General features: G+C 33.5%; 1 long non-coding RNA gene across 1 annotated transcript; it reads left to right on the top strand.

The window, feature by feature from the left end:
* Positions 1-496: 496 nt before the first annotated feature.
* LOC132313683 (uncharacterized) lies at positions 497-7111 on the top strand. The gene is made up of 5 exons (XR_009483453.1): positions 497-715; positions 1526-1626; positions 1851-1904; positions 5062-5258; positions 6441-7111. It is a non-coding gene; the product is annotated as an uncharacterized LOC132313683 (long non-coding RNA).

Below are 7111 nucleotides of genomic sequence, written 5' to 3' on the forward strand. Positions count from 1 at the left end.
TCTTGGAAAGCTGATCATGGATATATCGAACACATTTCAAATAAATTTTTTGAAACGAGGCAGAAAAGGTAAAGAGTGCATCAGATAAGACCTTGTCCACTAAAACCCTATTCTCTTATATTAATGAATGGACCACCCCAAAGAGGCCAGACCTTGATATCTTCCACCATAGATGGTAAAATGGGATAACCTCTATTTTTTTTTACAGTGTACAACAATGGAGCATTGGGATATAAAACTCCAACGATGCATGTAACAGGGACTTGAATGAAATATTAAATATGTGTATTGATTTGTGAAGGTTAATTAAAATTGGAGAGAAAGCAAATGGAGAACAGTGAGGGATACCAGTCTCTTCCTATCCTCTCTTTTGTCTCCATTTGACCCAGTGAAACACACTTACACCCTATTTTTCTTTTCTTTTCTTATCTTTTCTCATCCGGTAGAGAGAGAAAGCCAAAGAGATGGAGGTTCAAACCCGTTAACCCGCCCATTTTTTAGTGGATTTGGATCACCTATTTTATCATGCTCTGTTGAAAACGGGTACCAATGTTCAACCCACCTTCACCCCACTCTTCTATATAAACTTGCCTAGCGAAGCAAAGAAGCCCTTAAAAGTTTCCGGAAAAAGTCTTCAATCCGGCTTCATCTCTCTCTCCGGCGCATCTACCACGCGTGCTCTCTATTTGGCACTATCTTTTCGCACTAAACAAAGGTATGTTTAAGATCATAAATAGCTCACTTTAATTCTCAGTCACAGAAAAAATATACTTAGGCTGTCCCAAATGCATGATTATGATGTTAACTAGTGAATTTCTATATGTACAACCGTACTATGATCCGATCGTATAGACGGATCTTTGATCCTGACAACCTTGGTATGCCTGAGGTTGTTGACTGGTTGCTACTCTGAAATGGGTGTAGATTTCTCATCTACTGTTGCCAGAAAGGTTTTTGCTTGTCTTCTTGGCGCATTGAACAAGTTCGATGATGGATTTCGTGCCACGGATTGACTGCGTCATTGGTATTTCTCCCCAATGAATTGAAGCAGTTTGTTAAAGGGAGGAAAGATAGAAAGTACATGAATACAAGTCCTTCATCCTCCACCAAGACCACCGGATTCGCTCTGAAGCGATCTCCTCGATCATGTCTCTCTCTTGCCTTTGTGGTGGAGATTTATCACTCAATTCTCTCTTATTTTTGTGGTTGAGAGTAGTCAGCCAACTTGTTTACTTTCACCGAACTATCTAGTTCAATGACTAGATTACTAGATTGGGCTGTTAGATTGAGCCGGTTTGTGGCTTCTTCATGTAATTTTTTACTTATATATAATACTTGATTAACAATTCAACTCAGTGGACTGGTTGGTGGGTTTGAATACTAATATTTTGATTATAAAATTAATATATGCATATATGTACACCAATAATCAAGTCCCACTTTTGTATTATACAATCTCAATCAAGTAAATTCTCTTTTTTTTTTTTTTATTGGAATAACACAAAATGGTGAAACATTTTCCTAGGTTATTCCCAGGACCAGTTTATCAGTATTTTGGACGTAGGGTTTGGGCTTTGATCCCGGCTTAAAGAGTCTGGACTCCGGAGATGTCGCCTCAGTCTTCGGGTAACTGTTTTCTTTTTGCTAGAGTTGTTGGATTGCCTATGTTAACATCTATTTTATTTAATGGCACACATTTTGAATTCATGAGTCTAAATCACCATCTCCATAATTGTTAAGTTTCTTACAAACAACCTCTTCTACTACAGGTTCTAAATAACATCTTACAATCTTCAGAATAAGACTAATAAATGTTTCTTATGACTTCTCCTTCAATTGTATTGGTGCAGGACTGTTTCTTCAACCTATCCCCGTTCTTTGGATTGAGTAGTGTCGGAAAATAGGTATGTTACTGGTGATGTGTATTTTTCCTGTTTGATTAGGTTGCCTATTTTTGATACATGGTGTTTGTATGGATGCATTATGGGAGTAGGGTTGTGCTAAACCAATCTACAAAATCAGACTGAAATAGTGTCAGCCGAGTGTTGTGAAGATTTCGTCAGATATTCTTTTGATTATTCACTTTAGTTAGTTTTGTCCCTTTAAAATACATTTTTCATAGAAGTAACTTTGCTTTGACGGTTAACATATTCACATTAAGATTAAAAGACATTTTCCATGGGTGTAACTTTGCATTGAGGTTGATCCGTTCATTTGTATCACTTGAATTCAAGTATACACTATCTTTGAATTTCTTCTGATGAGTTGATTTCTAACATTGTATGTATCACTTTCATTCATTCCCAAATGCACACTTGAAACATTCTGAATTAGTAGCTTCATTGGATTTTTTAATTTACTATTAAATAACATTTCTTAAAGTTGTATGAAAATTTTAAAATATTGTCAAAATGAAAATTTCTTTTGGGGGAAAGACCAAGTGTTGCAAGATATTTACTAAGGCTTTGTTTGGATTGATGGAATTGGAAAGGAAAGGGAGGGATGGTGATTTTCATGTTAAGTTTATCATTCAGGAGAGAGAAAAAAAAAGAAAAGGATTTGCTATCCTTGCACAAGTGGGAAGATTTGGAGAGAAATGGTAGCAACTTAAGTGAAACTTTCATAATACCGAAAATAACCTTTACATTTTAAAGAATAAAAATTTAGAAACATTTGGATCCCATCTTGACATTAGGGCATATAATTCTCACTTTTTTAATTTATTCTACCCAATCTTTTCCACACTATCCAATTTAACCAGATTTCGCGTGTACAAGTTTGAAGTTCAGTTACATTAACACCAACTCATCACCATCCCGAAAGCTAACCTGATGAATAAATATTTTTAGTATGAACATTAAAGAAAACCAAAACAAATTTTCCTGATGCCTTCACTCTTAATCATTCCTAACACAAATTTTCCAAGTCAAATGTGTTGAACTCTAATTAAAGTTAACTAATAGAGATTTCTACAAGTTTCGATAGAGCATGTCCGTCATCTTCACTCATAAAAATATGAAATAGTGTAATTAGTTTTATCATTGCTTGAAATTGTATTTAGAAGGTTAGGTCTGTGAGCAATCACCTGTGCAAAACATTGCCAAAGTTTTGAGTCTATATCCAATCTTTTCCTCCAAGACCAGCTAAGTAATGGCCTTTAGCATATAGAAGATAAAAATAAAAACAAGTTTTAAGTGAACTTACAAAAATTTTGTTACTTTTTTGGTCTTCTTTGTACCCGTTTTTCTTTGTTGGCATCATATGAATATTACACAGCAATGTTGAAATTCATTCTTACTGAATCTTTTAATGACTCATTGTTCATTATTTTTATTTTTTTATTTGGGAGTGCTTATTGGATTTGGTAGCTTTCACTATCATACAAAAGTGTATCATTGTAAATTGGTTATAATGGTTTCTTTTCTTTTCTCGATGTTACCTTTTTCAAACAAGAATGCTATTATTTCCTTTTTTTTCCTTCATAATTTATCCAAACATGAATACGGATCAAGACTTTAATGTGGGGACATTGTTACAAACCTCAAATAGCCAAAAGTGGTTGAAGTGTAGAAATGCATATTTGAAATTTGTTGATTCGGGATTAAATAATGGCAAATGATGGAGAGTCTGAATGGCACTTTTGTTTACCACTCTTTGATATTAAGTGGATATATGCATGGGAAATAGAAATTTCAAATTTGAAAATGGACATGTGAATATGGTTGCAAAGGTGAGAGAACATTTAGGGAATGATTTGGAACTTAAATGATTCTGTGAAAAAAAGAAGAGTACTGTTGATTCTTTTCTTAATGTTAAACTGAAAATAGTATAAGGCTATTTGTATTTTCTCAATTAAGTTTGAATTAGAATTATGTGAAGGCAACTTCATAAAGTTTATAACTTTCTTTGATATGCTGCAAGGCCATTGATTATATAATGCAAAAAGGATTTATTAACATCTTTAACACTTGAAGAACGTGAATTTTGGTTTAGGAACAATAGTTGAAAACTTTTGATATTGGTTTAGGAACAATAGTTGAAAACTTTTGATATTGGTTTAGGAACTAATATTGGATGTTTTGCTATTTTTTTGGGGGTAAATTTAGAATTATTTGATAATTTATAAGATTGTGATTATTTAGTCGTATATCAGAAGTCATATTGGATAGATTTTATGGTTCAATTCCTTTATTTCCAATTGTTTATGTAGTTGGATAATAGAATTGGGCCATAATCTCTCTTCCTCTTTGAAATTTTAGGAATTTATTTGCATACTCATACAATAGCTAACCTTCTTATTTTACATGTGGGCGAATAAGAAATTATATTGGGACGTTGTGGATAACGAGTCATTTGAAAATCATATATCTATGCAACAACTGAATTACAACGGTCCCACTTTACACCAGAATTTCCTTACCCATATAGCATACAATATGTATGATACAATTCCACCCTGCACGTTTTCAATAAATAAATTAAAAATCAGGCAGACCCAGAACAAACTCTTATCATCTTAATATGTATAGATAGAGAAAGACTCATTATTGCACATGAAATTTGAAGATTGGTATTTTTTTTTTTTTTTCTCTTTTGATTAATCATATGTTGAGTGGTACTTTTTTGGTTTGTAAAATCGAAAGCCTTCTGTTAGCATTTCCACTATTGATAAAACAAATTGATGAAAATATGAGTTAGACAATCATCGTTAATTATAGTGGAAGCATACCTTTCCAAAAGTAATCATCTGATAATGTGGTTCATACCTTTATTAGAAATTCTGTTATGATTTGTTAACAGTTCCGGTTGACATTTTGCGAAAAAAACTAATACAAGAAATATAGCAATTAAAGATAATTAATTTTAAGGGAAATGTTGAATTTACAATGTTTTTTGATCCAGGGTGCACAGCCTCGACCAGAGATATTTTTGAATGGAATTCACAAATCAGTGCCCAGATGCGAGAAACATTAAAATTTTACCTCAAAGTTTGAAATTAGTGGTATCGGTCAATTTATATGCATACTAACTATTTTAAGTTGGCTTACTTTGCTTTGTCAGGTGTAACATCTCTTAACCTTTCAAGGTCAATATACATCTTTGCTTTATGGCTGATAATGTAGTTCATATAACTACATTCCAGTCCAAAGCAAATTTTCATTATTGCCTTTGTGTTTTTGAGGGTGAAAGTTTTCACCGCCTTTGTGTGGATAATGTTCAGCAAGAGACCTAAAGGCAGAGCTGCAACAAATATTAAGGTATGAACATTTTTCTTTTCAACTTTCTTATATCTCATATTCATTTGCCCAATGTGGCTCCTTATTTTTAGAGATGCCCCTTGGGCCAATGTAGTTATATATATAGTTAATTTAGTGTATATAAATTTTTAAAATTTTACATATTTCCCTATAAAATTAAGCCTTTTCATAAATCTGTCTTCACTCTTTATTTATTTATTTTTTATCTTCTATTTTTTTGTTTTTTCAAGTTTCTTTGATCCCTTCAAAATTTTGCTTTCACTTTCTTAACCCTAAATTTCCCCTTCAATGTTCTTTCATTTTCTTTTCTTTTTATTTTCTTCTTCTTCTTCTTCTTCTTTTCTCTTAATTTTTTTTTTTTTTACTTGTACTTATATATGATGTATGTGCAATAACATTTTTTTGTGTCTTTTTTTTTTTTGTCCCCTCCTGTTCTTTAAATTTCACTGCAATTGAATCTTGGTTACTTTATTTTATTATTGGCTTGCTGTTTTACTGCACTTTTAATTTGATTTATTTATTTTTTTTTCGTGCACATTGCGCCCCTTGAAATAAATTCTTGTCTGTGTCCCCGTCTATATATATATATATTTAAAATATGTTTGGATATGGTGAGGCATATTTTTGGAAGAGGAAAAGGGGTGCCTTAGGGTTCTTAGGTCTCATATATGACATATGCCACATACATAACTCACCAACAATCATTTTCTAACGGGCTAGCAATGTTGTAGGTCTTCTCTCACAGACTTGTACACTTAAAATGTAGTACAGAGGTGTTGAGTGGACAGTATGACGAGGGTTTTTGTTATATATATATATTTTTATGATTCCCCCTCTAAAAATAATAAAAATAAAACTCACACATCCATTTCTCCATGTGTGGAATTGGATTCACTAGGTCATAATTAATTTGTGTATTAAAAAGCAAGTTGAGAGGCTCCATTTCTACGCCCTTACAAATAGCAAAGCCCATAATCAAAGATAAGTGTTCGCATAAAAATGCGAAGAGCAAAGGATGAAGTTAGAAATTTGATTTGTACCAAATGATTTATATCTTCCTCCACCTTAGAAATCATTTTTTTTTTTTTTTTTTCCCACATTTTAAAATTTTTACTTCTAATTTCGGTTTACCCATATTTCTATTCCATTTTATATATGCTTTTTATTTATTGTATTTTTCAGGGATTTAAAGACGTTAAACACTTATAATGAGACAGACGAAACGCCCCTCCTTAAAGACGTTAAACACTTACAATGAAACAGACGAAACGCCTCTCATTCAGTTGACGGAAACAAAGCGCCTCTTTCTCAGTTGACAGAAAGGAAGCGAAATGCCTCTCCTTCAATGAAAACGAAGCGCCTCTCCTTCAATGAAAACGAGGTGCCTCTCCTTCAACAAAAACGAAGCCCTCTCCTGTACAAAAAATCAAAAGGAAGCGTCCCTCCTCCAGTTGACATAAACGAAAACGAAGTGCCTTGCCTTCAACGAACAAAGTGCCTCTCCTTCAGTTGCCGGATGACTGAAATTAAGCGCCTCTCAGTTTGTTTAGAAAATTTGATGACCTCGAAGTGAGGTTTTCTTTTTCCCTTTGTTGGATGAGGATGGGGTGAGTCGGGCTCTTAGAGGAGTGCCTCTACCAACTGGGCTACCGGCTCACCCCGCTAAGTCGGGTTGTGCATCAAAAAATGTCCTCGGAACTCCAAAGATGAATGTGGTTTTAAAGGAAGCCATTTTTTTTTTTGGGGTTTCAGACATGATTATCGTTGTATTGTTTATTCCGGCTGCGCGTGTTTCAGTTGTATCTTGATCTAATGTTTTTTGTTGGTTGAAGTTGGTTTCATCTTCCTTTGAA

Source organism: Cornus florida, unplaced genomic scaffold, assembly GCF_030987335.1.
Source record: "Cornus florida cultivar Cherokee Brave unplaced genomic scaffold, ASM3098733v1 CherokeeBrave_3.0.0_Hap2_Chr06, whole genome shotgun sequence".
Classification (NCBI taxonomy): Eukaryota; Viridiplantae; Streptophyta; class Magnoliopsida; order Cornales; family Cornaceae; genus Cornus; species Cornus florida.